This window comes from Triticum urartu, chromosome 1 (genome assembly GCF_003073215.2).
Source record: "Triticum urartu cultivar G1812 chromosome 1, Tu2.1, whole genome shotgun sequence".
NCBI lineage: Eukaryota > Viridiplantae > Streptophyta > Magnoliopsida > Poales > Poaceae > Triticum > Triticum urartu.
The window spans coordinates 19,226,544-19,239,941 of NC_053022.1; positions in this window are offsets into that span (position 1 = coordinate 19,226,544).

A 13,398-nucleotide genomic window follows, 5' to 3' on the forward strand; every position below is an offset into this window, starting at 1 on the left:
CTTGTAGTAGTAATTAAAACGAAAACCCAAAAAGATTTCCTGTTCTTCTTTTACTTGTTGGGAGCTTTCCCGTGTAAATAGTTTTATTTCTTTTCTTTTCTTTGGGGGTCGATGGGAGAAGACCATGATTAAATTGTTGAAGTAGCTCTTATATGCATTATTGTTGATCTGACAAAAGAGCCCATATTGCCTTGTCTTCTCCTGTTTATTGAATGCTTGTAGATTCCAGCTTAGTCCAATGCACGTGCACTATTATTATTATTCACACTATTCGGTCGCGCAAGTGAAAGGCAATTATGATGATATATAATGGACTGACTGAGATGAGAAAAGCTGGTATGAACTCGACCGCCCTTGTTTTTGTAAATATGATTAGTTTATCGTTCCTGATTCAGCCTATTATGAATAAACATGTTTGCAATGACAACTATAGATCATAGTTTCTTGTGCCATGCTTGATTAGCTAGGAGCTTATAATGGTTTACCTTGCGTGCCAACATGCTATTAAAATGGTTGTGATGTGGTATGATAGGGTGGTATCCTCCTCTGAATGATTTAAGTGACTTGACTTGGCGCATGTTCACGCATGTAGTTGAAACAAAATCAACATAGCCTTCACGGTATTTATGTTCATGGTGGATTATATCCTACTCATGCTTGCATTCGGTGTTGATTAATTTTAATGCATGTTCATGACTGTTGTCGCTCTCTAGCTGGTCGCTTCCCAGTCTTTTGCTAGCCTTCACCTGTACTAAGCGAGAATACTGCTTGTGCATCCAACTCCATAAACCCCAAAGTTATTCCATATGAGTCCACCATACCTACCTATATACGGTATCTACCTGCCGTTCCAAGTAAATTTGTATGTGCCAAACTCTAAACCTTCAAATAAATATTCTGTTTTGTATGCTCGAATAGCTCATGTATCAACTAGGCTGTCTGTATCTTCCATGTTAGGCGGGTTATTCTCAAGAGGAGTGGACTCCGCTCCTCACTCACGAGAAAGTGGCTGGTCACCGGGATGCCCAGTCCCATGCTTTATGCAAACTAAATCAAAATAATTGCAAAAAAAACTCTCCCTGGGACTCTTGTTAGTTGGAGGCACTCGTTGTTTCGAGCAAGCCATGGATTGATGCTTGTTGGTGGAGGGGGAGTATAAACTTTACCATTCTGTTTGGGAACCGCCTATAATATGTGTAGCATGGAAGATATTGCCATATCTTGGTTGTTATGTTGACAATGAAAGTATACCGCTCAAAATATTATTCATCTCTATTTCAAAACCGAGCTCTGGCACCTCTACAAATCCCTGCTCCCCTCTGCGAAAGGCCTATCTATTTACTTTCATGTTGAGTCATCATCTTCTTATTAAAAAGCACCAGTTGAAGAGCACCGCCGTCATTTGCATTCATTACTGTTAGTTTTCATTGAGTATGACTTGACTGGATCTCTTTTACCATGAATTACAATGTCTAGTCAGTCCTTGATCTTTAAAGGTGCTCTGCATTTATGTTTTGCGGTCTCAGAAAGGGCTAGCGAGATACCATCTTGTTATATCATATTATGATTGTTTTGGAAAGTGTTGTCATCCGAGATTTATTATTATTGCTTGCTAGTTGATTATGCCATTGATATGAATAAACTTGAGACCTAAGCGTTATTGTGAATGTGGTTAGTCATAATCTTTGTTGAAAACTTGAATGCTGGCTTTACATATTTACAACAACAAGAGCAAACAGAGTTTGTAAAAGTTTTTCTTTATCACTTTCAGTTTGTCAACTGAATTGCTTGAGGACAAGCAAAGGTTTAAGCTTGGGGGAGTTGATATGTCTCCGTCGTATCTACTTTTCCAAACAATTTTGCCCTTGTTTTGGACTCTGACTTGCATGATTTGAATGGAACTAACCCGGACTAACACTGTTTTCAGCAGAATTTCTATGGTGTTATTTATGTGCAAAAACAAAAGTTCTCGGAATGACCTGAAACTTCACGAAACATCTATTAGGAAATAATAAAAAATCCTTGCAAAAGATGAAGACCAGGGGGCCCACCACCTGTCCACGAGGGTGGGGGCGCGCCTGCCCCCCTAGGGCGCGCCCCCTACCTCGTGAGCCCCATGGAGCCCCTCCGACATCAACTCCAACTCTATATATTTGCTTTCGGGGAGAAAAAAATCAGAGAGAAGAATTCATCACATTTTACGATACGGAGCCGCCGCCAAGCCCTAAAACCTTTCAGGAGGGCTGATCTAGAGTCCGTTCGGGGCTCTAGAGAGGGGAATCCATCGCCATCGTCGTCATCAACCATCCTCCATCACCAATTTCATGATGCTCACCGCCGTGCGTGAGTAATTCCATCGTAGGCTTGCTGGACGGTGATGGGTTGGATGAGATCGATCATGTAATCGAGTTAGTTTTGTTAGGGTTTGATCCCTAGTATCCACTATGTTGTGAGATTGATATTGCTATGACTTTGCTATGCTTAATGCTTGTCACTAGGGCCCGAGTGCCATGATTTCATATCTGAACCTATTATGTTTTCATCAATATATGAGAGTTCTTGATCCTATCTTGCAAGTCTATAGTCACCTATTATGTGTTATGATACGTTAACCCCAAAGTGACAATAATCGGGATACGTACCGGTGATGACCGTAGTTTGAGGAGTTCATGTATTCACTATGTGTTAATGCTTTGGTCCGTACTCTATTAAAAGGAGGGCTTAATATCCCTTAGTTTCCGCTAGGACCCCGCTGCCACGGGAGGGTAGGACAAAAGATGTCATGCAAGTTCTTTTCCATAAGCACGTATGACTATATTCGGAATACATGCCTACATTACATTGACGAATTGGAGCTAGTTCTGTGTCACCCTATGTTATGATTGTTACATGATGAACCGCATCCGGCATAATTCTCCATCACCGATCCATTGCCTACGAGCTTTCCATATATTGTTCTTCGCTTATTTACTTTTCCGTTGCTACTGTTACAATCACTACAAAATACCAAAAACATTACTTTTGCTATCGTTAGCTTTTGCTACCATTACCACTACTATCATATTACTTTGCCACTAAACACTTTGCTGCAGATATTAAGTTTCCAGTTGTGGTTGAATTGACAACTCAGCTGCTAATACTTGAGAATATTCTTTGGCTCCCCTTGTGTCGAATCAATAAATTTGGGTTGAATACTCTACCCTCAAAAACTATTGCGATCCCCTATACTTGTGGGTTATCACATCCTCCAGTAGTGCATGTATATATAATTATCCTCGCTATATTATGCACATTGAATATCATCGAATGCAAAAAAGGACAAATCTATGACATTGGGTTCATGAACCCAAATACCGTAAATGAATGGTCGGTTCAAAACTGAGTCAAAGATACTGAGGACAACTTGCTACAATCGTTACTTCAAAATCAAAACAAACAGAAAATACTCTTTCTTTACAACTTCAGGTTAGTGTTGTTGTCTTCACTACAAAAAAAGACACATTCGTGACATTTTGGGCCGAACGAAAAAAATTTCTATCATATATATGACACTTCTATGATGATAATTGTGACAAAACCCGGTATCATCATAGATGTGGTGGGCTCCTACTTCTATGACAAAAAATCATGAAAGAAAATGGGCTTTTCATCCTGGGCGGGCCGGAGACGCAGCTGCATGACATTCTTTGGGCCGTCCATGACGGAAAAAACCATGGTAGAGGCGAGGGGGAGGAAAATTTCGGGGAGTTCCCGGTTACGGTGGGAGGTCGGGGGCCGAGCGATGCGCGTTTCTCTCGTACACGTACACGCGTGTGTGCGAGGCGTTGGCTCTAACTGAACCCGAGCGAGGCGTTGGGCTCTAACTGAACCCGAGCGATTGCATTGCAGGCTACGCGTTACTGAACCTGAGTGATCGATCGATGGCTGTTAACTGAACCCGATCGAGCGATTCCTTGGCTACTGCTGCTAACTGAAGCCGATCGATGGGATGAATAGTGAGCGTTGCGGGGGGGTTGGATGAACAGTGAGCGGTGGCATTGCCTCTAGATGAACAGGACCCCGTGGTGTGGTGGAGGGCTGGATGAACAGTAGACGGTGGAGGGGTGCCCGTGGAGGGGTGGATGAACAGGACCCCGTGGTGTGGAGGGCAGGATGAACAGTAGACGGTGGAGGGGTGCCCGTGGAGGGGTGGTTGAACAGGACCCCGTGGTGTGGAGGGCTGGATGAACAGTAGACGGTGGAGGGGTGGTTGAACAGTAGCCGGTGGAGTAGCGCGCGGTGGAGGATGGATGAACAGGAGCCCGTGGAGGCTGGAGGAGGTCGACGGTGGATGAACAGTAGCTCGTGGAGGCTAGAGGGGGTCGACGGTGGAGATGAACAGTATCCCGTGGAGTCCCGTTTTGCGGTACGCCACACCCCTCCCGATGAACAGGACCCCCATTTCGATAATAGCGCTCCAACACAAGTCCGTTTACTCCGTTTTGCGGTACGCCACACCCCTCCCGATCAACAGGACCCCCGTTTCGACCGTAGGAGGTCCGTTTCCTCCGTTTTGCGGTACGCCACACCCCTCCCGATCAACAGGACCCCTGTTTCGACCGTAGGAGGTCCGTTTCCTCTGTTTTGCGGTACACCACACCCCTCCCGATCAACAGGACCCCTGTTTCGACCGTAGGAGGTCCGTTTCCTCCGTTGTGCGGTATGCCAGGCCTCGTTTCCATCGCCTCTTCCGCCCAAGCCCTCCTGATGAACACGACCACGCATTCTGTTCCGACCCATGAACACGACGACGACGCTATTTATCCGTTCCGACCCAGCCATGTACACGAGCCCTCGCCGTACGTATGCGCGAGTAGGCGTTCGAGACCCCGCCCGTATGTACACATACGTGGCCGTATTTTCTTTCTTGCACCCTGGCTGCTGTACGTACTTGTACATGCTACGTGTGCGCCTCTACTACGACACGTGCGCGCCTCTACATCCACCAGTATATATGTATGTACGCGTTCGCGACCAGAATGACAACGCTACGTATGCTTCGACCAGGTGGGTCCCGACTGTCAGGCACTTCCTTGCGTGCGAAGGTGTAGCTGGTGAGTCCGAGCAGTCAGGGGGGAAACGTTTTTTCACGAAATACGGTGGCCCGTCCGGTGGGTACCTGCTGTCAGGTGGAGGAATCATTATTTTCCGCGTAATAAGGAGGCACTTCCTTGCTGCCGCCATGGACCCAGCTGTCAGCCTCTCCACGTACAGTCCACGTCCGATGGAAGTCGTTCCTTGACCATGTTGACCACGCCGCGCCGAGAGCACCCGGGCGGTGGACGACGGCGAGACCTAGGAAGGGGACGACGCGGAGCCGGTGAAGATGCGGCAGTGGATGCCCACGTGGAGAGGAGTATGAGGGTTCACTCGTTCGGCTGCGGTGTGAGGCTGCCGTCGCCGCAGGGCCTAGCCAGCAGTGGGAATAGTAGGGGGCGGTGAGGCCTCCGCGGCAGCACAGCCGGCCACGGGAGGCAGGAGCAGGCGGCACGACCGGTGCTGCTTTGGGCGGCTGGAGCAAGAAGACCAGAGGTTGAAGAAGCAATACGGCCGTTGGATGGACATCATACGGTAACTGGAGCTAGAATCATGCATATTGACTAAGTTGACAAAGCCCTCTGTCCCCGTCAAATTAGTAGGCCCACAAGTCAGCCTCCCAGCAAGGTGGGTCCCAGCTAGCCGGGGGAGTATTCATTTTTTTCTGCGTAATAAGGAGGCACTTCCGGTGGGTCTGAGCTAACAGCGGGGGGAACGTTTTTTTTCATGAAATACGGTGGCCCGTCCAATGGGTCCCAACAGTCAGGGGGAAACGATTTTTTTCGCAAAATACTGGTGGCCCATCCGATGGGTCCCTGCTGTCAGGTGGAGGAATAATTATTTTCCGCATAATAAGGAGGCACTTCCTTGCGGCTGCCGTGGACCCAACTGTCAGCCTCTCCACGTACAGTATTCTTCCGATGGAATTCGGTCGTTGACCACATTGACCATGGCGCGCCGATAGCACCACGGCAGTGGACGACGGCAAGGCCTAGGAAGGGGACGACACGGAGCCGGGGAAGACGCGACAGTGGATGCCCACACGGAGAGGAGTACGAGGGTTCACTGGTTCGGCTGCGCTGCCGTCGCTGCAGAATAATAGGGGGTGTGGGTGAGTGGAGTGGAGGGATGGCCTAGCCAGCGGTGGGAGTAGTATGGGGGCGGTGAGGCCTCCGCGGTAGCACAGCCGGCCACGGGAGGCAGGAGCAGGCGGCACGACCGGCGCTGGTTTGGGCGGTTGGAGCAAGAAGACCAGAGGTTGAAGAAGCACTACGGCCGTTGGATGGACATCGTACGGTCAGTCGAGCTAGAATCGTGCATATTGACTAAGTTGACAAAGCCCTTCATCCCCGTCAGCTTAGTAGGCCCACTATACTGGGTCCCAGCTAGCAGGGGGAGTATTCATTTTTTTTGTGCGTAATAAGGAGGCACTTCCTTGCGTGCGAAGATATAGCTGGTGGGTCCGAGCTGTCAGCGGCAGTAACGTTTTTTTCGCAAAATACAGAGGCCGTTTCGGTGGGTCCCAGATGTCAGGTGGAGGAAATCATTATTTTGCGCATAATAAGGAGGCATTTCCTTGCGTGCGGCCGTGGACCCAGCTGTCAGCCTCTCCACGTACAGTCCACTTCAAATGCATGTCAGTCGTTGACCACGCTGACCACGCCACGCCGAGAGCACCAGGGCGGTGGACGACGGCGAGGCCTAGGAAGGGAATGACACGGAGGCAGGGAAGACTCGGCCGTTGTTTTTGTTTCCCACGCGGAGGGGAGTACGACTGTACGAGGGTTTACTGGTTCGTCTGTGAAAGTGCGTTATATCGACTAGAGGGGGGGTGAATAGGCGATTTTTATGAAAGTCTTCAAAACATGAGAGTTATGAAGACAAACAGCGAAGAGTATGCCTATTACTATGCAGCGGAAGTTAGATTACACTAGGCCAGCCATGGTCATGTATTCAATAGAGTGAAAGCACAATGACAAACAGCTTCAGTGTAATAAGGATCAGGTAGGAAGAAGTTATGAAGACAGATCATACTTTCACGTTGTGAAGACAAAAGATAAAGCAAGCATGCAATGGCTTCACAATGAGTAACAGTAAGAGAAGTAAGTGAAGATAAAACCAGTGACTCGTTGAAGACAATGATATGTTGGACCAGTTCCAGTTGCTGTGACAATTGTACGTCTGGTTGGAGCGGCTAGGTATTTAAACTTTAGGACACACAGTCCCGGACACCCAGTCCTGAACACACAGTTCAGGACACCAAGTCCTCACCGTATTCTCCTTGAGCTAAGGTCACTTAGTCCTCGCCCAATCACTCTGGTAAGTCTTCAAGGTAGACTCCCAAACCTTCACAAACTTCGTTCACTGGCAATCCACAATGTCTCTTGGATGCTCTGAACGCGACGCCTAACCGTCTGGAGGATTCACAGTCCTCAAGTGTAATAAGTCTTCAGATCACACAGACATGAAGACTTAAGTGATGCCCAATTTACTCTAGCTTTGGGTGGTTAGGGCTTTTCTCCTCACTAGGAATTTTTCTCTCAAAGGCTTCGAGGTGGGTTGCTCTCAAACGACAAAAGCCGTGCACTGAAATCTGAGCAGCCAACCGTTTATGGTTGTGGGGGTGGGCTATTTATAGCCACTTGGCAACCCGACCTGATTTGTCCGAAATTACCCTGGGTCACTAAGGAACTGACACGTGTCTCAACGGTCAGATTTCAAACTCTCATGGCAACTTTACTTGGGCTACAAGCAAAGCTGACTTGTCCGGCTCTGGACAAGATTCGCTCTCATTGTCTTCACTCGAAGACATATGTTTTTGATTTAGGCATCACTTCAGTCATTCTGACTGGTTCTCCTGGACCCCACTTAACAGTACGGTGGTTCCTATGACTCAACACAAAATAAAAAGAACTACGAAAGATCTAAGTCTTCGAGCTCCATAGGCTTCATAACGTGTCTTCTTTTGTCATAGTCTTCAATGTGAATATCTTCATATACCACCTTTGTCTTCAATGTCTTCATACATTTTTAGGGGTCATCTCTGGTAGTAAAACCGAATCAATGAGGGACTTCTACCTGTGTTTTCCTGCAATTCTCACAAACACATTAGTCGCTCAACTAGGTTTGTCGTTAATACTCCAAAACCAACTAGGGGTGGCACTAGATGCACTTACAGTCTGCCGTCGCCGGAGAATAACAGCAGGTGTGGGTGAGTAGAGGGATGGCTAGGCCAGCAATGGGAGTACGGTGGGGCGGTGAGGCCTGCGCGGCAGCACAGCCGGCCGCGGGGAGGAGGGAGCAAGAAGTCCCGTCGGCGCTTGTTTGAGCAGCTGGAGCAGGAAGAGCAGAGATTGAAGAAGCACGACGGCCGTTGGATGGACATCCAACAGTATACAGGCCATCTGTGGAAAGCCTCAAATCTGTGGAAAACAGCATACAGCCCATCTGCCATTATTTCAAATAATTTACAGCCCATTTGCTAATTCTTATGGGTTTTTTTGGAGCCCATATTCTTTATGTTAGCATTACAGCCCATATTGTGGCCACGGTTAAAAAATTATACGAAATTTTGCATATGTCCGTGCGGTCTGAACTGTTTTTAATCCCGAAATTTCGAGTCACATTCAGACTAATTCTAAAAATAAATGTATATCAATATAAAATCCAATAAATTGTCCACACATAAAAATCAATGCAATTTAAAATCTCGAAATGAAAAAAATATATTTGAAAATAATTGCCGGTTTGATGTGTTTTAAAAATGTACAGCCCATTTCTCATTACTGATAGGCCATTTTCTGAAGCTCTCCTCGTCTTGAAAGATTTGCATCCCAACAGGCCTGATAAAGCGACTTACTTGACAAATCAAAAAAAACTGGGCTAGCCATTTTCATAAAGAAAAAAAACTACTGGGCTGGTCTGTGGTAAACATAAAAGAAAAGGCTTTCTAGACAGGCCAGAGCACAGCCCAGTTGACGCCCTGCTTCCGTCTCAAAAACAAATTAGATAAATGCCACTCCAATTATGGCGATTCATAAAAATGCCACTGCAATTTCCAAACTTTGAAAAATGCCACTGCAATTTTTGCAAACTTTGAAAAACGCCACTGCAGTTTGCAAACTTTGAAAAACGTCACTCCAGACTTCGAAAAATGCCACTAGAAATGGCATGAAATGGCATTTTTCAAAGTTTGGAAATTGCAGTGGCATTTCTCGGATACACCAGATTTGGAGTGGCATTTATCAAATTAACCCAAAACAAAAATAATTGGGCGAGCTGCTGGGTCCCTGGTGTCAGCCGCTTGTTGTGCAATTCTCTCGTTTATTGACTACGTTGACAATGGCATGGGACCCAGATGTCAGAAATCCACTAGGAAGAGCCATCTTTTATTGGCTTGAAATAAGGAGGCACTTGCTTGCGTACTGCCATGACCTTGGCGGGTCCCTGCTGTCATCCTCTCCACGTACAATCATCTCCTGATTGTGTGCGCATCAACTTGATAGGCCCACAAGTCAGCCTCTAAACCGTGGAGGACAAATACAACCCATTTTAAAAAAATTACAGCCCATTCCATACGTTCAAACAGAAAGTTCAACATTCAACATTCAGACCAAAGTAACAAGTCTCATCCACATATAGAGTACTGAACTTCCACGTTCACAATCATCATAGCCAAGTTAACTATCTACTCCCACTAACACTCTAGTAACGAACAAGTACTAACTTACTCTTAGCTAACTAGACGGTGCCGGCCGGCATCTGTTTTCCATGCTAAACGCCGGCACCGGCGTCCTCCGCCACACCTCAGACTTGCTAGAGGTGCGATAGGAGGCACTTGCTTGCGTACGAGCTTGTCAGTTTCTTCAGAGGTAGGCATTTTTATTCAAAAAACTGCCACTTCGCATCTTGCGTCGCAAATAAAACTGCCAGGAGCGCATTTGTAGGCTAGCTAGTGATCGATCAGTAACTTGTAAACACTGAGCGAACAGAAATAAGTAAATGTTAATGCATCTCAATGATTCACAGATCATATACAAATATGTAGCTCCAAAAGCAAAGATCAGCCACTTTGGATCTTGCGTCGCAACTAAAACTAACTAGTACGATTCCCATACATAAGATCAACATGTTAATGCATATCAATGACTCAAGGATCATATACAAATATGTAGCTCCAAAAGCAAAGATCTAGAAAAAACATCTGTTCTTCCTACTAACATGGATGCTTCTATTGGCCAACATTCAGTACAGACTGAAAGACAAATTTTTTTGTGAAGTCTACAATTCCTCTTGCAAACATAAGTGGTTTCACCAACAGCTGGAACCATGAGAATGAACCAGACATGATGGAAGAACATGCACTGCAATATGATTTGGTCTTCCCTGGATCACACTACGAGACTATTTTCGGAATACAAACTTTAACTTAGGCAAAATGATGTCCATTGTATAATCAGACCAAAGCAATGAAGCACCTAGTGTTGGCCAATAAATAGTACAGTACTACTTTTCTGCAGTCCATGAAGTGACTATCCAATCTTTCTGTGTCTATTTTCAAATGGCACTGCATGCAGTGACTATACTATTCTCTTGTCTAGTTCAACCAAAATTGCAGGCACTTTGTTGGTTTGCCAAATAGCAACGGGCAGACATCTCTGTCTGCACAAATATCAAGCAGCTAGTAAACATATACCACACCTTGTATTTTCGGTTTAAACATGTCTCTTCCGCTTAGCATCTGTCATGTTCTGCACTGGACAATCTGATACAGTTATGTTTTGCCCTGGACAATTTCATACTGAATTGATTTGCTGGTTCAGAGCAGAAATATAGCGCCTATTCTTCATCAGACCAAGGATATCCATGTTCGCAGTGATGGAAGAGGTGAAATCGATACAACCGAAACTGAGCATCCAATCATTGAATCCTGTCCTGCACCTCCAATGTAGGTCCACCCTGCAATAAATTCACATGCAAACCACTAGTATTACTATCTAATGACAGTACAAAAAGAGTAGCAAGATAGTAGCAAACCATGTACCTTCGTAATGAACAGCTCATAGTGCCACCAATTGGATATAAAGGTTGGGAAAAAATATGCTCCTAATGTTGAACCAGTTGGACTTTTTGTGCAGTTCCACTAAAATCGAGCATCCCTGTTTGCATAGATATTGAAAGTGTGATTACTCTAAAAGTGGCACTAGTTAAAGCATAGACTCACAAATATAAGCATTCCAATTTCTTAATGGGAAAAGGTAGTAAGACTGTTTCTAACCACCTATTTGAAGGAATAAATAAAGCAACAGCGGCTGATGTGAGGAAGGCATACATAGTTTTTTCTGGAAAAGTGAGCCATTCCTGACCTTTCCTCTTCTTTTAAGCAAATTTTGTGCAGTTCTACTAAAATAAAATGCCATCACCGCCTTGACAATTCAGTGACACTGTACAAAAGGAAATGACTTAACATTACATCATGATGTCAGGTATGTAGTCGACAGGCATTAGAGACAAACATACAGACCTCCTCAAGAGAACAGCCGGAGGAGGAGGTGCCCACTCTTGACCTTTCCTCTTGTCTTCATAATTGTCTGTGCAGTTTAACCAAAATAAAATGACATCAGCGCCTTGGCATTTTGGTGACACTGTACAAAAAATTAACTTATCTCATGAAAGTGAGGTATGTAATCTATAAGCATTAACAGTGCAAAAATCTGATGGGAGTAACAAGTTTCATCGTTCGTATACAAGTTGTGCAACAGCATTAGAATGCCTTATAGCTGAAAAATCTTTAATACATCCACAATCAACAGCTAACCCTGAAATAATCCAGTGACTTTAAATGGCATTGCTTAAATTTATGGGTGGCATTAGACTAAGAGCGGCATTAGTTAAATGTGGCATCACTTTAGTAGTAGCATTGCTTGACTTGACTGCTGGCGTTATACTAACAGCAAAAAAAGTGGCAATAAGAGCATGGGAGGCACCAGTACGATGTACCTCCACGGACGCAGAGTGGTGAGGGAGGTAAGGTTTCCCAGAGCAACAAATATCCAGGCAGCATATGTGGATTACGGTCCCATTTTTGTTCTCTTTAGCCACCTTTTTCCTATGCGAGGACAACAAACCAATCGATCTGGTCATTCTCTATTGTGTTGTCATGCCTTTCAACCCTTCTTCAATCAAGAGACACGAAACTTGTTCCTTAGCTACTGATTTTCCCCTTTTCAACCTAGATGCGGGTTCGATGCCTACTCTCTTGGACAATACAGTCTCCCTTCCTTTCCTTATTCAACCCAGACATGGATTAGTCTGCATGATGTAGGGTTTCCTTTAATAGTGCAAATTATGGTTTTCGTCTGCGTGGCCAGCAGAGTAGAGGATAGCAAATTGGGAAGATGGTGGAGTGGAAAAAGATCCACATGCAACGACATAGCAGATGGGACAATAGAACAAGGTTATGGCTCGAAAAGAGGTAGCATACCTGAGGGTCGGCGGGAAGTGGCTTCGCTCGTGGTCTTCGTCCTCCGCACACACTACGACAGCGAGCTTGGGGACGGAGGCCATCCCGCGCGGGCGCTAGGTCTGAGAGGACGGCCTTGTCATGAGTGCGTGACCTCGCTCGCCGACGACGAGTGCGTCAACGCTGCATGTCCTTTTCTTCCCCGACGGATCTGTGACCACCGGTGAGGAGGGAGAGAGGGGCCGTCTTTTTTTGATCGAGAGAGAGGGTGGTAGTGTGAGAAGCAAGTGGGCAGCCCTTAGCAAGAAAGCACTGAAGCTCCAGCCTATATATATCTTTTTTATACTACTAGTACTGGAGGTGGACTAGTGGTAGAGTAGTTTATATTTTCTCTGCGTACAGTACCAGTTAGTTGTGCTTCAAAACTGATCGGCACGCCATTAAAAAAATAAAGGTCGATAACTAATACGGCACTTCGGGCCAACGCGGCCAGATCGCATTTTGCACGAGAAATTACACACCATGTTTCATTAACATGTGGTCCCGTTCCAACATATCAGTGAGACGACGGCGAGTAGTAGGAGTATTTCCGAATGGACGTGTAGGCCGGGGCGCCTATTCGTGAACCATGGCAAACTCGCAACCGTCCACCGACTCTTCGCCTTTCCCTCTCGATTTGGAACTGCTGTCGCACGCTCTACCTCTCCCTCCTCCATTTTCCTTCAGCCCTTCGCCCTTTCTTCTGCCATTGTTCGATCGTCTTCTCCACGGAGGGAACAGGCCGGAAACGACCTCGTTATTATTGCCCCGATCTGAAAGATGACGTGGTGGAGGAACTCATTGATCGGTGCGACGTCATC